Here is a 17,964-nt window from a genome sequence, read left to right on the forward strand (position 1 = left end):
AGATGCCAATAATCTCCTCACCTAAGCCGTTTTCCCCTTCTTGTTCCCAGTGTCTTTGCCGAGAATCCCAGTAACACACCCCATTTGGAATGTTGAGTGGTTTATCCTGTCTTCTGCTCCTTGAATTCCAGTTTCTTGCCTTCTGACTCTCCCTCCTTTTCCCTTACTACCACCCCCCAGGAGAATAAGTGATCCTCTTCTGGAGATTATGAATGGCCCCCAAGGAAAAAGCACTATAAATATTGACATTTGGGGGTCTCCAAAAGCAAAATATGGCCTTTGACCAGTCATCAAAACACTCACAGATTCCCACTTGCTTTCTAGAGCCTTCCTATTAAATATAAGCAGACAACTAAGGATTTTTAGACCTTTGGGAAGAGTCCTCAGTGTGAAAAAACCCAGATCCCGCTCAAAAAAAGAAAAAAGAATGACAATACAGGAACAAGAAGAATATTAAAAAACAAACAACTCCAACCTCCAGAGTGATAAGAGAATATATTGTATCTATGAAAATCAACAGATGTAGAGCAAGAAGTTCTTGGGAACTGAAAATATCATGGCAAAAATACAAATGTGTAATAGAAGAGATGGAAGATAATCTTGAGAAAATCTTTCAGAAGATCAAATTAGGGAAAACGAAACAAAACAAAACCCGAAAAGATAGCTATTAGGAGAAAAGATTTATTAAAAAAAGGCCAAATTCATGTATCTCTATTCTATGGTCAGGAAGCCCAGAAAGGATTTACACAGTGAGTAGAGACAAAGAAATTTTCAAAGGAAAAACAAATGCAAGAAAACTGCCTAGAAGTGTTCCGATTCAGCGACCCATTGGCTTTCCAGGGGCCATGAATGAAAAATGATTGACGCTAAGTCCTGTTATGGGGGCCATTCAGAAGAACAAAGATAAAGAGGGGATCTTAAAAGGTTTCAGGGAGGGGGAAAAAAAATCACACTTCATGAACTGGGGTAAGAAGATCCCGAGACTTTTCCACAGCAGCAGTGAAAGTTAGAAGACAATGAAGGGTTACCCTCGAATCCCGGGAAAGGAGTCTTCTCCTCCTAAAATTCTATACCCAGCAAATTCTTTGTCCAAAACGTTTTTCAGAGATGAAAAGCAAAAACAAAACAAAATGAAACAACACCCCCACCTTGAAACTCCCAGATAGCTACTGAAAGATTTAGTTTATCAAGAGGAGGGTTTTGGGGTTGCTATACAAAATACCATAGACCGGGTGGCTTAAGACCATAGACATTTTCCCCCCTCACAGTTCCGGAAGCTGGAAGTCCCAGACCAAGGGATTCAGGTAAGATTCCTCTTCCTGGTGTGCAGATGGCCACCGTCTCGCTGTGTCCTCGCACCACACAGAGAAAAGGCAGGGGCCGGGGGTGGGTGGGGTGGTGGAGAGAGAAAGAGGGAGAGGTTTGCTGTCTCTTTCTCTTCTTATGAGGGCACCTGCCCTATCAGATTAACATTCCACCCTTACGACCTCATTTATCCTCTGTCAATTTCTCACGGACCCTCTCCCCCATCTAGTCACATTGGGTTTTAGGGCTTCCAGTTATGAGTTTGGTGGGGACACCAAGTTCAGTCCATAACAAGGGTGTAAACCACATGAGAGTAAGATAAGGAATCCAGGAAACCAGAGGGAGAGGCAAATGAGCAGCCACAAGAACAGAGCTTTGCCCAGGTCTGGAGAGTGCCGGGCCTGGCTTACACTCAAAGGGCTCTAGAAGGGAGACAATCAAGGAAAAAAAAAAAAAGAAGAAGAAGAATATGTTTGAGACTGGAAATCTGTACTGAGAGGCTGATGGGGTTGGGGAAGCCCAGTGGAGGCACAAACATGTAGTTCTTGGGAGCTGGTGGCTTTGCCTGTGCTGTTCCCTCTTCTGGAATCCCGGGCCCCTCCTTTCCCCCAGTTAATTCTCATTCTGCCTACAGGAGTCACCTGCAATGTTACCTCCTCAGAGAGACCTTCCCCGAGGGAGGCTCCCTGACTACCATATTCTTCTGTGGCACTGCCTCTTGCTACATTTCCTTCCTAGCTCCCATCCTAAGAAATACTGGTTGGGTATTTTCCACCATCCCCCCTTTCCTCTTCTGAACAGGCATTGTGGAGAACTGAGGACCTCCCCTGTAGGCTAGGGTCAAATGATATCTGAGCTGGGCCCCGGTGCCACCTCTCTCCACCCGAACCTGTACTTAGGAAGAGAACAGAGCCTCTGCCTCTGGTCTGATATCCATAGTCAGCCCAGGACCATGGCTTTTCTCATCTCTCTCCCAGGGAGGGAAGAGGAGTTCAATTCTCCTGACCTCTATGGAGGTCCCGGTACGGGACTGATGGGCATTTGAATCAAAGGGCTGACTTTTAATTTACAGCAGCACTTACTAGGTGGGTAAATTAGCCGTTCTGAGCCTCAATTGTTTCTTCTGTAAAATGGGCCTAATAGTTGTATGTGTCTCATAAGATCATCCCTGGAATTAAAAAAGTTAACAGCTCTAAACCACTTAATACACTTTCTGGCTGGTGGTATTCATTAAATGTTTATTATAGTTATTATGGTTGTTACGGTTTGAGCAAGAGCATGCTGAGAAGGCAACTGCTTAGCTAGGTTCCTCCGTGTTGGGTAGCCCAGGAAGGAAAGGAAAAGTAGGGATGGAGAAAGAGAAGAAGCTAGTGTTTACCGAGCACTCGTTCTGCGCCAGACCCCGGCTTTTCTACTTCTCACAGCACCATTGCCATCCCCATTCTACAGATGAGAAGACTGAGCCTCAGGAAGGCAGTAGCATCACTTGTGCAGACAGGAGGTGGCAGAGGCAGGTTGGGAAGCCTGACTTTCTGCTTCCAGGGCACTCGTTCCATGCTCTGGGGGGTGGGGGTTCCTGAGGGCTTCTGTCCTGTCCTTTCCCACTCCCCTCGGGCCTGGTTCTCATCCATGGAGCCCTCTGAGGCCAAGCTGAGGGCGGGAAGTTAGATCATCAGCCATCCTTTAAGGGGGTAATTAGCTGACTAGGAAAACAGATTCTTTAACCGCAGCAATTCGCCCCACCAGGGGAGAGGGGAAGTCAATGTTTTTATTATAAACTGAATCATAGAGGGGTTTAAGGCTTAGGAGTGTTTGCTTTGGTTTTGTTTTTTAAAGGCCTGAGGTGGTTCTTGGCATCTACCACCCCAGCCCAGAAGAAAGGAAGTTTATTTTCTGGGTCAGATTAAAAGACTTTGGCTTTCTGGATTTTTATTTTCATGGAAAAGATCTGCCTTTGCTGTCTCCCAGACCCTCTGTCCCCCTCTGATCCAGGTTTTCTGCTGCTTTTCCAGCCAAGGGATGGGGAGGCAGTTCAGGCAGTTAGAAGTGGGGGGGGGGCAGTGTGGGGGGTGCAGAAGAGGGAGAGAGGGAAGAGAGGGAAGAAGGGAGGGAGGGACCAAGGGACTCATAGGGCAGTTCCAGGGCGATGGAGGAGGGGCTCCTGAGAAGCCAGAAGGCAGCCTGAAGGTCTTGGGATCCGATGGGAATAGGGTGGAGCCCAAGGGAAATGCTTCGGAGGTCACTTACTACTTGCATGACCTTGACCAAGTAACTTAACCTCTCTGAGCCTAATTTTCACATCTGTACAGAGAGAGGGGTGCCTGAATCTTGTCCAGGAAACAAGTCTACCCAGCATGATGTCATGTCTTAGGGCGCAGGCTGCCTGGCTTTGACCCCTAGGACCAGATTTTACTTGCTGGGCGGGCACATGACCCTAAGCCGTTGTTTCTCATCTCTAAAATAGGAATATCTTAGGGCTGTCTGAGAATCAAATGGAAAAAGTGCTTGAAGTAATGCCTGGCCCACAGTAAGTACTCAAAAAACACCAAAACCCTGCGGTTTTATATGATTATTAATAACATGGTTAATACGGTCGGTCTGGTTTCTGTACGGGGAGTCATGGATAACAAAGTTGAATTTAGAGTCACATCATGGGAAGATTTAAATGTCTAGCTAAGAAATGTGGATTCAAAGAATCAACTTTTGAATTAAAGGGCTCTATGAGGACACTTTATTCAATCCACTCAAGTAACAGATGGAAAACCAGGGCTCAGGAAGAGGATGTAACTTGTTCAAAAGGTCCTGCTGGGGCTGAACTGTAACCAGGAAGGGCGATTTGGAGGGTAGGTCAATAGATTATCAGTGGGTAGACCCCCCCTTCTAGAAATCTCCCAGATTACAGCTCCACGGATAGTATCTAGCATCCTTCCCAAAGGGCTTGGATTTGAAGGCATTTTTCATATTCACATGCAAACCCATCGAGACCGCATGGGACCGGTCACACTACAGTCGGTTAGTTGACTTGCAGGTGTTAGATTTCCAGTGTGAGAGCAGAGTCTCACTGGGTAGTTCCAGGGCAGATCAATTGTGATTCAGGGTAGAGGTTGAGCCTGGAGTCCTTCTAAGTCAGCTTTAGTGTGGTTGGTGGGGGGGGAGGGGGCTGCTGAGAAGCCAGATGGTGGCCTGAGGACCCCCTTTCCCTGCTTCCCAGGAACACCAAATATATATGTCTTTATGGTTGGCCCAAAGCTTTTACAGTCTGGAACCTACTCAGTTTTGGGCAGAGATTCCTCATCCTTCCTGACCACTCAGAACCCAAAAATGCTCAAAACGCTTGGCCAGTGGCATCTTAACCTCAGGGGCCCATTTGCAACAAGGCCCAGGGCACCGGGTTCAACCATTTCCCCAACCCACACTATTTCTGGGTTACATTATTACTGTATTCATTTGTTCAGATCTGTCTCCAACCGGAAAGGACTTTGGGCAATTTATAAGGATATGTTAAATAAAACAAGATGGTCTCCAGGCCCCCTGACTGCCCACCCCCCACTTAAGGAGCAAAGCAAGGAAGAAAACGAGGGTAGGGCCGCATGCTCAGTTAGGACTGAGGTTACAGAGTGCTCTCCATTAATAACCAGGCTGTATCTGACTTGGTCCAATTTTGGTCTTTCTGGAAGCTGGGATGGAATCCGCTTCTTTAACCCTCTGAACACCATCATCATTATTTCTAGTAATAAACAACCAGCTGGGGCAGAACTGTAACTGTTTCCTCAGTGAACTCAACCATGATCATGGAGCCCCGCCCCCAAAATGGGGGCTGCCCGCCAGTGGCCCCTTCCTTCCCATCATTAGTTCATCCACTCATGGGTATGTCTGCTATGCTACCCTTTTCTGGGCTGCGGGAATGCAGGGGTTAACCAAACCCACTCCCCCCACCCCCCCACCCGGGCTTACCATCGGAGTGTAGGCTTCAGCACATTATCCATTAAAAGTCAAATCCTGAGAAATTCTCCAGGACCTTGCCCTCTCTGAATGCAACAAAGACAGGTAGGAGAGGGGTGTGGAGGCGTTAGGGTCTGGCCAGACTCAACTGTTTCCTTTTTTTATTATTTAAATTCAACTAATTAACATACAGCATGTTATTAGTTTCCTAGGTAGAGTTCGGTGGTGATTCGATGGTTGTAGGTAACACCCAGTGCTCATCACATCCTGTGCCCTCCTTCACCCAGTGACCCCAACCCCCCAATCCCAGCAACCCTCATTTTGTTTTCTATGGTTACGAGAGTTTTATGGTTTGTCTCCCTCTCTGGTTTCTTAATATTTTATTTTTCCCTCCTTTCTCCTAGGCGCCTCTGTTTTGTTCCTTGTCTTTTTTTTTAGATTTTATTTATTTATTTGACAGAGATCACAAGTAGGCAGAGAGGCAGGCAGAGAGGGAGGGGAAGCCAGCTCCCCGCTGAGCAGAGAGCCCGACGCGGGACTCCATCCCAGCACCCTGGGATCATGACCCGAGCCAAAGGCAGAGGCTTTAACCCCCTGAGCCACCCAGGCGCCCCCTCTGTTTTGTTTCTTAAATTCTGCCTAAAATTCAAGTGTTTTCAACAAAGGGGAGTGAAAGCAGGGACTCGATTACAGCGAGAGGAAGAGTCAAGGTGCTGAGCGGGGGGGTCGGGGGTGCTGTGGGTGAACCTAGAGACTCGGAGCAGCTGGAAGCAGCCACCGGCCCAGTCTCTCTGCGCCGCAGCGATAAAGGGCAGAGGCTCTGTTTCCCAAACACAGGGACCAGGGTCACCCCGCGGAAGCTACAGCCTATAGCTTCCTGTCTGGAAGGAACCTGTGCCCCAGGGACATGCACTTTCTGAGAACCACCTAAGGCAGAGAGAGAGATGGCACAGCACAGGGCGAAGTACTCTGGCTTTTTGCTTTCCCTGCCCTCGATGCCTCCACCAGGGCATCCTCTCAGCTATTTCCTTAGAGGCGGGTTCTTCAAGAGTCTGAGATCCACAGACCCTCTGCTGACTCAGCAGCCCCCTCAAGCCCTCCTGGGGAGCAGAGCAGAGGAAGCGCAAAGCATAGATAATGTTGGCAAAGCAGGTCGCTGGCCTTGAAAGGTACCCCCTTGGCAAGATTTGCTAGGACGGCCCAGGGTATAAACTCACGGTGACCGTCAGGGGTAATGCCAGAACTCAGTGGCGATTTCTCCTAGAAAAATCTAATAAACAATGACCACCACTGACGTAGATAGAAGGCATTCCAAGTGTTTAATTCTTCCCCAATCCAGAATATGTTGGGGATCCCCCAACCCAGAATAGGTTATACATACGTCCATATATATATATATATATATATATATATATATATATACGTGTTTACCCGGAGATCCCCTAATTGGGCCATTTTGTATATGAGAGAACAGGCGGCAACTTACTTGCTCAAGGTCACGTCGTGAGCCCAGTGGCAGCACCAGAACTTGAGGGGCCATCTGGCTGACTCGGGATCCTTTGCTCTCAACCACAGAGCCTTGCCCCACCGAGGCACCTGCGACAAGAGACTCTGGAACCACACCTGTCTCTCTGTCTGCCCCGGGGACTCCCTGAGAGGAAGAGGCAGCTCTCCGAGGGCTCAGGGCTCAGCCCCGGACCCAGAAGAAGAGCTTCCTCTGGACCCTCCTTCCCTGACCCACACACCGGGTAACATCTAAAGGCCCGGGGCCAGCCAGGGGCCTGGAGAACAGGCCAACGGGCTGTTGGTGAGACCACGGCCCCGTTGGCCAGAGAGGGCTGACACTGGGGACTCAAAAGGGCAGCTCGTGTTTGCTTCAAGGTGTGCAGTGTGTCCAGCGCCAGGATGTCCTCCCCTCACCTTTACGTTCTGCCCGTTCATGGCATAAAGGGGTGGCCTTCCCTGGGACTTTCCTGGCCGGTCCCTTCTCCCTGCCTCTGGAGTTCCAGGGGGACCCCACGTCGTGCATCATCCAGACTGAGGAGGCACTGGGAGGAGGCAGAGGGCCTCCAGACACGAGGCGTAGACTCCGCTGTGAGGACAGGTTCCCCCAGCCCTACCTGGCCCCCGTCACCCCTGGATGCCGGGTGTGAGTGCTGTCTTCCGGAGCACGTCAGATGGCCGCAGGTAGAAAAGTCAAGTAAAGGTGAGGAGCTGGGCCTAATGGGGCGGGGTGGGGGGGGGAGGGATCAGGCGAATTTTCTTTGAAGGCCCCGCCGCCGAGTTTCCGATGTGGCTTTTCCCACGGTGGCCCGGGAGCCTGGCTTTATCACTCCCTAATCTCAGTTTAATTGCTGTGGTCAGTTCGCCCTGCACTTAATAACCCACAGCTCGGGATATTGTTGAATATGGTTGACACACACTTTGCTTTAAATGTCAGCGCTGGCCGGGCCTGGGGACTTGGCAGGCTCCCCGGGAGAGATGGCAGAAGAGCGGTGTCATCCGCTCGGCGTCTGGGATGCTGGTGTGTTGGCTCTAACCTTCTTGGCTTGAAGGCTCAGCCACTGCCCAGAGATGAACTGTTGGACGGGGGGGTCGCCATCTCCCACCGGCCTCCAAGGCCCACCCGGCCCCGATCTGCTTTCCTCTCACTGAGCCTCACGTCGGGGGCCCATGGGGAAGGGGTGACGGTCAGGCAACCATCCTGTGCTTGGAAAGAGGGTTGCGGCCACACACATGGGAGTCCCCCGTTGGCCCTAGTGCTGTGTGCGGCCTGGTCTGGGTGGTGTGTTTGTGACCAAGACCCCAGGGGGGGCTGTTGGGTAAATATCACACTCTGGTTGAAGGCTTGTAAGCAGTGTCAGTGAGGACAGCTGGGCCCGGATGGGCTCGGCCGGCCACCCTCCCATGGCGGCCTCATCCAGCAGACCGGATACATTTTGGCTACCCAACTCGACTTCCATTCCTTCTGCTTCTGGTGGTCTGTGTGGTTCAGCTGGATGGCCCAAGCTAAGGGGGCTTCCCATCTGGCCTCCCAGGTCCTTGGGACCACCCACTGCAACTCTCTACAGAAATTGCTTTTGAATCCCCAGGACACACGCACCCAGGAGTACCTTTCTGGAAGGACCCCTGACCCAAGCTGAGCCAATCAGCTGCTCTTCCCTGGGGATCAGGAGTGCAAGGCGAATGGACAGTACTGCCGTGTCTGAGGGCGTCCTGAATGGGAACTCACAGTCCCTGGGGGCATGGGGCTGCCGTATTTTGCCAGTGGACCCGGTGGCAGAGGAAGAAGCATGGAGTGTGCAGACACAGAGGCAAAAGGGGAGAGCCCTCCCCCGCATGGTTCTCGAGCTCCTGGTTCCAGTGTCCCCCAAAGGAGCAGTGCTCTCCTGCCCTTGGCTTCCCTGAGATATCTCAAAGCCTTGTGACAACCTCCTGCCCCCACTTTGCGGAAGCCACTTGGGTTGCTTTGCCATTCTCAACCAAGAGCCATGCCTCCAACAATCAGGAAAGTATTCTACACAGCTGGCCAGGCTGAGGGCTGGTCCTGCTATCATGAATTCATATCTGGGATACGGTGTGGGGGGTGGGGAACGGGAACATGTCAGGTGGGAGTCTGTTGGGGGTCACACTGACCTTGCGGGTGGTGGACATTTTTTCCTAGGACTGGAGCACCCATCAAGTTCCTCTCCTTGGTTGGGTTTCTCTTTCCTCTTTTGACATTTGGGGAGGAGCTGGAATCTGGTGTCTGAACCCCAGATCCCAGCCTGCGCCGTTTGCTCTCACCTCCGGTCACACTGTCCGGTCACACTCTGGTTGCACTGTGTAGGTGAGGACAGCCCCTTGCAGACTGTTTGGAAAGCTCAGGCTTACCCTGCAGTACCCGAGTGTCAATCTGAGAGCTACTCCTCCATGGGCATTTACCTTTCGGGCTCAGCGCTAGGCAATACCTCTACATCCGGGGACCCCTGACACCCAGAGACATCCTGTCCTCCAGGTAGCACAGTGGCTAGGCCCACAATACTTCTGGGGATGCACGAGAAGGTCTTCATGTGAATTTCTTTTAAAATCAGAAGAAGAAGAAAACAAATGTGATAGTAATAAATATATAGCAAAACCAGCCTGGATTCGATTTGTCTTTATACCAACATGGTTGTAAACTGTTTAATTCTAACTTTTTTTTTTTTTTTTCAAATGAAGGAAGGGGACCATAAAACTAAAAATGCCCAAAGCCCACAGACAATGTCGCCCTGTGGCTCTGTCCGCACTCCCAGTCCTCAGCGTAAGTGGGGGTTCCAGCTTCCTGGGAACGCCAGGTGGAACCCACCGTCAAAGCAGAGAGATGTGCCCTGAATTGTTTAGTGATGTCAGTGCAGATGGCAGAGACCCCAAGTGTCTGCTGCTCCGACTCCCATGTCCCAGCCTTGCCTGTCCTGTCCAGATGGGGGTAGGGGGGCCACCTGCTGCTCTGGGGTCCTTACTTTTCCTGTCTGGATTAGGCTCAAAGTATAGCCAAATGGAGGCCTGAGCTCCAAGCAGAAACTTGGAAGACTCTGCCTTCTGCCCAGAGGCGCGAACATTGGCCCTTGCAGACCATCATGCACTTGAACTCTACCCATTCAATCTCTCTCTTTTTTAATATTTTATTTATTTATTTGACAGAGAGAGCACAAGCAGAGGGGAGCAGGAGAGGGAGAAGCAGGCTTCCCACTGAGCTAGGATTCCGATATGGGGCTCGATCCCAGGACCCTGGGATCATGACCTGAGCCGAGGCAGACACACTTAACCGACTGAGCCACCCAGGCGCCCCTATCCTGGTCTCTTGCAGGAAGGAACCAGGCTAATGCCTTCCTTCCTTTCCTTCAGAACATAATGAGAGCCGCCAAGTGTCACAGGCATCTCCTGCATTGTTTAACTGAAGGATCCCAGCAGCCCAAAAGGAGGGTACTACAATTAGCTCCATTTTACAGACACAGAAACTGAGACTCAGAGAGACTAAGAGGTTTAGTTAAGTTCAGAAAGAGAATAAGTAGAGGGGACAGGATTTGGTCTGCCCGACACCAGAGTTTATACGCCCTTATACCCCTGTCCCCAGCCAGAGGGCTGGCCTCTAGGTGGAGGGGTACAATCCCCCAAAGAAGCAGTATGCTCTGAGGCAGTGTTTCCAAGGTGATGCATGAATGTGGAGTCTTGGCCATCCCCAGGAGACTTTGGGTATCATATAAAATGAGCTTTTTCTGTTTATTCCATAGTTTCGTGGGCATATAAGCAAGGACATGGAGTTCATCCACCAAAACCATGATTTCCTGAGTATTCCTCCTAGTGGAAGGTAGATAAGTTTTCACAGGGGAGTTGACCTCGAGAAAAATATGAAGTAAGTCATGGGACAGCTGACCTATAGATAAAGCAAAAACCAAAATAAAACAAGACAAAAACTTTAAATCCTGGTCTGAGGAAGAGACCCCTCTAGATCTTCCGGTCATAATCTCTGAGTTTGAGTCATCTTACGACTGTCCTTAAAGAAGAAACTTTGGTTCTCCCAGACTCAGTTTCCCCATCTGAAAAATGGGGAGGGTCCCCACAGGGTGGTTGTAAAGATGCAAAGTGTTGTCACACGGTAAATGTGTTGCCAGGGTCTGTGTGAAAATCCGGGGAAGTGGGACAGGGAGCGCCTCTGGCAGGCACCTCTCCTGCTGTAAGCTCTTGGACAGGGAGCAGGAGAGATATTCTTGGACAGGAAGATTGGGGCGTGGTTAGGCTTAGAACTTGGAGTTCTCCATGCTTAATTCCACTTGGGACCTACCCCAGAATTGCTAGGCCTCCCAAGTAACATGATATAAATCCATTTAATTGAACATGAGCCTTAACTGCCAAAATTACCTGTAACATTAGCTTCTTCTGCAGCTGTGCCCTCTCCTGGGGCTGATGCCAGTTCTCCGGGGATGACTGGGTCCCAGTTGGGCCGGGCCCTAATGGGGTAGGCTGTCCGTGGCTTTGATCGTTCAGCATGGGACCTAGAAGCAGTGGAGAGATGTCAGGACTGGGAACCCAACTTTGGAGCCAAGGCCTCTCGGCTTGCTCTCCCTCCAGCGTCTCTGACCCTTGACACAGCCTGTCTAGCTTCTCCTCCAAGACGTCTTCCCTGGTTAAAGATATCAAAGAAGTCTCTCATTTTTTCTGGAATCTCCTCCAATCCTGGATGTCAGGACCCGTGTCTGGTGTTTCTATTAGAACCCCTAACCACAGAGTTCACAATGCTCAACCAGTGGGACCACTCAGCATCACTGAGGATTTCTAGTAACCAGAGGGGAAAGGAGACATGAAATAAAACCCGGTGGTGGCCACCACAGGCCATGAGTCTTTGCCTCAAATACCTTTATCTTCATTAAATAATGTAAGGAGATTAAAAACAGCCCAAAGAAAGAGCAGTTAACACAGATCTACCAGTTATCAGTGAAATGCAAATTAAAATTTAAATCATATACATCTGTTTGTCTATCAGACTGCAAAAAGTTTTCAAGTGTAACATTTCAGTATTGCGTAATGTGGGGGAAAGACTGTTTTTTAGTTCTAGTGGCAGTATAATTTCGTTGAGAAAACTTGGCAGGATTAGCTAACATTAAAACTGCCTAGGCATGCCCCCTGACCTAGCAATTCTACTTCTAGCTCTCTATTGACCTTAGGAAAGTGATTGCACAAGAACTCAGAATACTTTGCACAAAGATGTCCATTGCAGCATTGTTTAGACGGCAGCTGGAAACAACCTAAATGTCCATCCCAGGGCAATGCTTAAATAATGTAGGGAGACAGCTGTCACCTCCCCAGGATTTACTTCATGTTCCAGTCCCCTCTAGTCAGCATGAATTCTCAGTGATGACCAAAGGGTAGAACTGTGTACGGACTTGGAAAACTCTCTAAGACTTGCTGTTGGTGAAAATAAAACAAAAACGGGGAATAGAAAGATCCAAACAGTTGCCAAGTGAACTATATAAAGGCAACACTTACAAAACAAACAAACAAACAGACTTACAGAAGAAAGCCGAAGCAATACCATGTACTTCTAGAGGTATCTATAGAAAAAGGTCAGGAGACAGAACCAGCAAGTTAATGACAATAGTCACCCCTGGCCAGGGACTTAGGATTGGGGGAGGAGATCTCAAGCTTTATATCAAGGTTTTGAAAACCATTTTTACAAATGAATATATTTGTTTCGGCTCTTTCTGTAATTAACAATAAATATATTGATGGGGTTGGATGAAGGCTATATGGAGGGTTATATTCTGTTGCCCTTTGTATTTGTCCAAATTCTCCATAATAAAAATTTAAGAATTAAACAATAAATTTGGCATGATAAAAATGATGACCTCACAAAAATATTGCTCCTTCTAAAAGATCTGTTTGATGTGCCCAGCTCTGCCCCCAGGGTGGACCTGGCTGACTTGGACCCCTCTGTGTCATAGGGCTGTTGACTGAGGGTCTGACTCCCTGAATGAATGAATGAATGAATGAATGAATGGATTATTTCATTGAAAGGGAGTAGGATCTACCAAAATGGAGACCTACCTTTTGAGGACTCATTCCTGGTGTTTCTGGCTCTAGTTGGTCTGTGACCTATGCAGGTGAATGTGGGAAATGCAGCTCATGCTCTTCCTCAGGACTGGAGAGGAGAGTATCTTGGGGTGGTGGTATTTCTAAAGGAGGGAAAAAAAGGCTTCCTTACCTCACACCCACCCCAGTTGTCAATGAGACACTCCTTTACAGGGGCCCACGCTTCTCCTTCCTCAGGGCTCTGGGCAAAGCTCTGGCATATAGAAGAGGTTCTGTGGATGGTTTCTAGACTATTGAACAGAATGAGAGAGGGGACTTGCTACACGGAACTCCTGGCGAGGAGCCACAGGTCTAAAATCCACCTTGGACCAGGTTTGGAATCCCATTACTCATTCCTACCACTCTCCGGTTGGGTGTTGGGAGGCAGATGGGGAGCTTGGAAAAGGAGAGAGGAGTGAGGGGAACAGACACAGAAAGGGAGATATGGGGGCCGAAAACACATCTTGTGTGCACCTCCAAGGACAATCAGTTATAACCCTGGAGATGGTAAGAAATAGAAGAGAGACCAAGCTCCTTGCCAACTGAGTATTAATTTTTAAAGTCTCCGAAATCTCGGGGTGTGGAGAGAAGCAAACGCCCCCGTTTCTTCTCCATGATCTCGTGCTGTATGCATCATAAGACACACGCCTACCAAAGCTTCAAGTAACTGCGACCTGAAATCCCAGTCTTGTACAGACACAGGGTTTCATGAAGTTGACCATGGTGATGCCCGGTAAGTCCTCGGGGCTTCCAGGGATATGGGAATCCCCAGGGAGTGAGGTGGTGGGACAGAGGGTCTGGGCGCCTCTCCACTGGGCCATGTGCACCGTCCCAGGCTGGCCCATAACTGGAGCCCCTGGAAGGTCATTAGGAATGTGACATCCGGGTGGCCTGGGCGGCATGCCCGACAGGTGGGTGGGGCACATCTTACTCAAATGTGGTGCAGCTGGGGCTGGGGGTGAAGGTGGGGTAGCAGCGATCTGCTGCCTTTACTCTCCCAGGGCGCCCACCCTTTGAATTTCCCTCCTAGCCTACCCAGACTCCGGGCAAAGCCCAGCCTCTCTCCCCGTCCCGTTGTCTTTGTTTCTGTGGCGGAAAATTTGAAAGCCCAGCATATTGGATTTCTTTTTAGCACACCGATAAGGCAGAGGAAACATCTGTGGCTTGAGACAAAAATGTGTGAAAGATGGGGGGGCGGGGCGGGAATAGGAGTGTTCTTTCTTGCAGAACGTTTTATCTCCTTGCTAGACACCTCCTTTATTAAACTTAAATTTATAGGTCGAAATGCGAACACGAACACAGAGGAGACAGAAGGCTGAAATCCAAAAGGCGGGAATTAAAAGGCAATCTTGCAAAGTCACAATTCCAGAGTTAAATGAGGACGCATTCGTTTGGCTTTACTCCCCCCGCCCCGCCCGCCCCCTTTCCTTGGCCATCGAGCCCCAAGAGCTCCGCCACCTGTGGTACCCGTCTCAGATTTATTATCAGTTTCCAGGGACTGGGAGAACAGCCTCTCCACCCGCCTCTTAATAAATCAGGCGCTGAAAGTGGTTCAGATGACAAGCTGACAGAAGATGCCTGGACCCCGGCGGGATGGAGCTTTCTAGCCCCTGCGGCAGGCTGTTGGCCCTTCTGCACAATCCCAAGGAGAGAGAGAGGATGGGAGAGAGAAGATCGGAGAGGGGACATGACTGCTGCTCCTGTAGCACCCCCACACCTTGCCCGTTGCCTGCCTGCCGCTCCCTGGGCTCTGGGATCCCAGGCTGAATCCGAAGAAGCCTCATGGTGCCAGATTGTGTGATGGGCAGGAACGGCCAGCTTCAGGAGGGGGGCGCCCTGCCTCGAAATAGCCACAGTGCACCCTGTAAGTGGGCCACTTGTTGTTTGATGTGTTAGAAGTTTCATCAAACCTCTGAGCATATTTATACAATTAGAGCGGCAAGCGAAAGAAAACAGCACAGTGACAAATTGGGCTCGTGCACTCTGATTAACTTGTTAAGCTAAATAAATGGCATAGGAAACGTGCCCCATTTGAATTTATGAAATCACTTCTCATCAAGATCGATGGCTGCTGGACCAGTCTGGGGCAGGCAGCTGGTATATGCTCTGGCTAGAATTCGATGTGAGTACAGGAGGTGAGAGGACACCATCCCGCCCCCCGCCGCCCCCGCTCAAAACAAAACGACACATCCCGGAGACAGGGGCCAAGCCGGGCTGCTGCTCTGTCCAAAGCTCCTAGCCACGCTGACTCCAGCACCAGCGACTCCCCTCAACTAGAACCCAGATGGTGAGCTGACTCCCATCACCCAGTGTTCTCCGGGTTCTTGGTTTTTACGAGCAAGATGACCAGCACAAAAGCCAGAGGGCATTGGGTTCGGGTTGAAAAACCCTGCAGCTCAACCTACATCGTCTACGCTTTCAGCCACTGCAGAGAGACACCTCACAGCGCTAAGCTGTGTCCGATCGCAACAGACAGAAACAGGCATTTATTGGGGACTTACGTTGTGTTGGGACATAGGCTCCATGCTCTTAAGTCAATGATCGCAACAGCTTGCTGGCAAACAGGCTAGTATTATTTCCATTTTCCAAATGGGCACAGAGAGAAAGTCCATGGGAGAGTGCAGGGAAGCTATAGGGAATGGCAGTGCTGGGACTTGAACCTGGGTGAGGCTGGTCCGCAGAGTCTGCAGAGTTCACGGCCCTCCCTGCCGCCTGCCTCTGGGCCCCTGGGCCTCCCGGGGCTCTTCAAAGGGATCCCTGAGCCCTGTAAGTTCTGAAATATCCTTTTACTTTTTTAAGATTTAAAAAATTCTTAAATTAAATTAAATCTAACATTTAATTAATTTTAATTTAATAATTGTATTTTATTTAAATTAAATTTAAATTTAATTAATTTTAATTTAATTAAATTTTTAAATTTTTAATTTTTAAGATTTTTAAAGATTTTTTTCTTAAGATTTATGTATTTATTTTAGAGAAAGAGAGAAAGTGAGCAGGGGGTAGGGGCAGAGGGAGAGAGAGTCTTAAACAGACTCCTTGCTGAGCACAGAGCCAGACCCCGGGCTTGATCCCACTATCCTGAGATCATGACCTGAGCTGAAACCAAGAGTCCGATCAATGCTCAACCGACTGAGCTCCCCAGCCGTCCCTGAAACTTTCCTCTGACACACCAGGGAGGCTGATGTTCCTTTCTATCCATGTTATTTATAAAATATAAAATATTTAAAAAATACTGCAGGGGTGCCTGGGTGGCTCAGTTGGTTAAGCATCTGCCTTTGGCTCAGGTCATGTTCCCAGGGTCCTGGGATCAAGCCCTGCATTGGGCTCCTTGCTCAGTGGGGAGTCTGTTTTTCTCTCTCTGCCTACTGCTCCCCCTGCTTGGGCTCTTTCTCTGTCAAGTAAATAAATAAAATCTTTTTAAAAATAGATAAAATAATAGTGAGTATTACTTGTTTTGGAAAATACTAAACAACATAATACATTGCAGGTGTATTCCCAAACAAAATGGTTTATATAAAAAAGAAATTGGGGCTAAAGGGATATATCACAGGGCCTCTAGAATGTTCCATCACGACATACCTCTGAACTGGCCAGATTGTGCTACAAACACCTTGATTAACTCAAGAGATTTTTAGCTGACAACCAGGGAGTGGAGTCCTCCTATCACGAAGACCTCAGAATGAGAAAGTGGCTTTAGAATTAAATAATGGGTAAAAAGCTGGAAGAACTTTCAGGCACTGAGAGAAAGAAAAGCTGCCTTGTCTTAATTAGACTGTTGGCAGAGTTATGGACATTCAAGTTGCTTCTGGTGAGGGTTCAGAGGGGAGAAACACGCAGAAGTCAATGCAGAAACAGAGGCGGAGACTGGAGGGAGGGGTATGGCCACGAGGCAAGGAAGGCTGGTGGCCTCCAGAGCTGGAGAAACAGGGACAGCATCTCCCCCCAGACCCCCTGCACAGGGAGTGAGGTCTGTGGACACCTTAATCTCTGCTCAATTTTAGACTTCTGGCCTCCAAAACTTGAAAGAATAGGGGTGCCTGGGTGGCTCAGTCATTAAGCATCTGCCTTCGGCTCAGGTCATGATCCCAGGGTCCTGGGATTGAGCCCCACATCGGGCCCCCAGCTCAGCGAGGAGCCTGCTTCTTCCTCTCCCACTGTGATCTCTCTCGCTTTCACTGTCTCTCAAATAAATAAATAAAATCTTAAAAAGCAAACAAAAACTTGAGAGAATAAATTTCGGTCACGTTGAGCTACTGAGTTGGTGGTAATTTGCTATGGCAGCCTCAGGAAGCTAATGAATTCTGAGAAACCTTTCCTTCATATTCCACAAACACCCACCATTTCATATGCCTGGTGCGTTCTCATACTTCAGACCAAAAGACACCTCCTCAAACTGGCCTCCCGGACCTCCCTAACTAGAGCAGGTGAACCTCTTGTTAACCTTGGTCGTGGCCCTCAGTTAAACCTAAAAGTCTTAGTTTCTGTGCTTGTGTTCTGTGTGTCTTCCTCTCCTTAGAATACGAACCCTGGACGGTCAGGGACTGTGCACCCTACTGCCTGCTCTACCCACAGCGTCCAGCAGAAAGCCCACAGCAAAATGGATAGCCCTTGAAGATTTGTTGAATGAACACATGACCTTTCACAGGGTTCTGAACGTCAACTTGAGTTTCACTGCTATTAATAAGGCCGGCTAGCCTCCCAGCTTGCCTTGATCAACAAGTATTGGTGGCTATTTGAGTTCCTAGTTTGGATCCTACGCCTGTCCCAGGATGTGAGTCTGTTTAATATTCATTCGCTCATTCGCTCATTCAATAAATATTTATTTATCTGTAGCTTTATTTTGTGTGAGGCAGTCCACTGATGATTCCTAATTGGGCTATTTTTTTTCCCCTGTTGAATTTCAATTGAGGAAGAAAAAAGCAATTGTAGCATTTTTCAAGGCAAAATAAGCCATACAACAACCACAGACCACAAACAACAAAACAATCTTTCATGAGGCTAATTAGTCCTGAGCCTTTAAAAAAAAAAAAACAAAAAAAACAAAACCTGCTAATTCTGGAACAGTCTTTGAAGGCTTTTTGAACAGAATGGTAATCAGGAAACTTCAGCCTTCACCAAGCAAGTGCTCCG

The sequence above is a fragment of the Enhydra lutris genome, unplaced genomic scaffold, assembly GCF_002288905.1.
Source record: "Enhydra lutris kenyoni isolate GAN:26980312 unplaced genomic scaffold, ASM228890v2 scaffoldscaffold54, whole genome shotgun sequence".
In the NCBI taxonomy this organism is placed as follows: domain Eukaryota; kingdom Metazoa; phylum Chordata; class Mammalia; order Carnivora; family Mustelidae; genus Enhydra; species Enhydra lutris.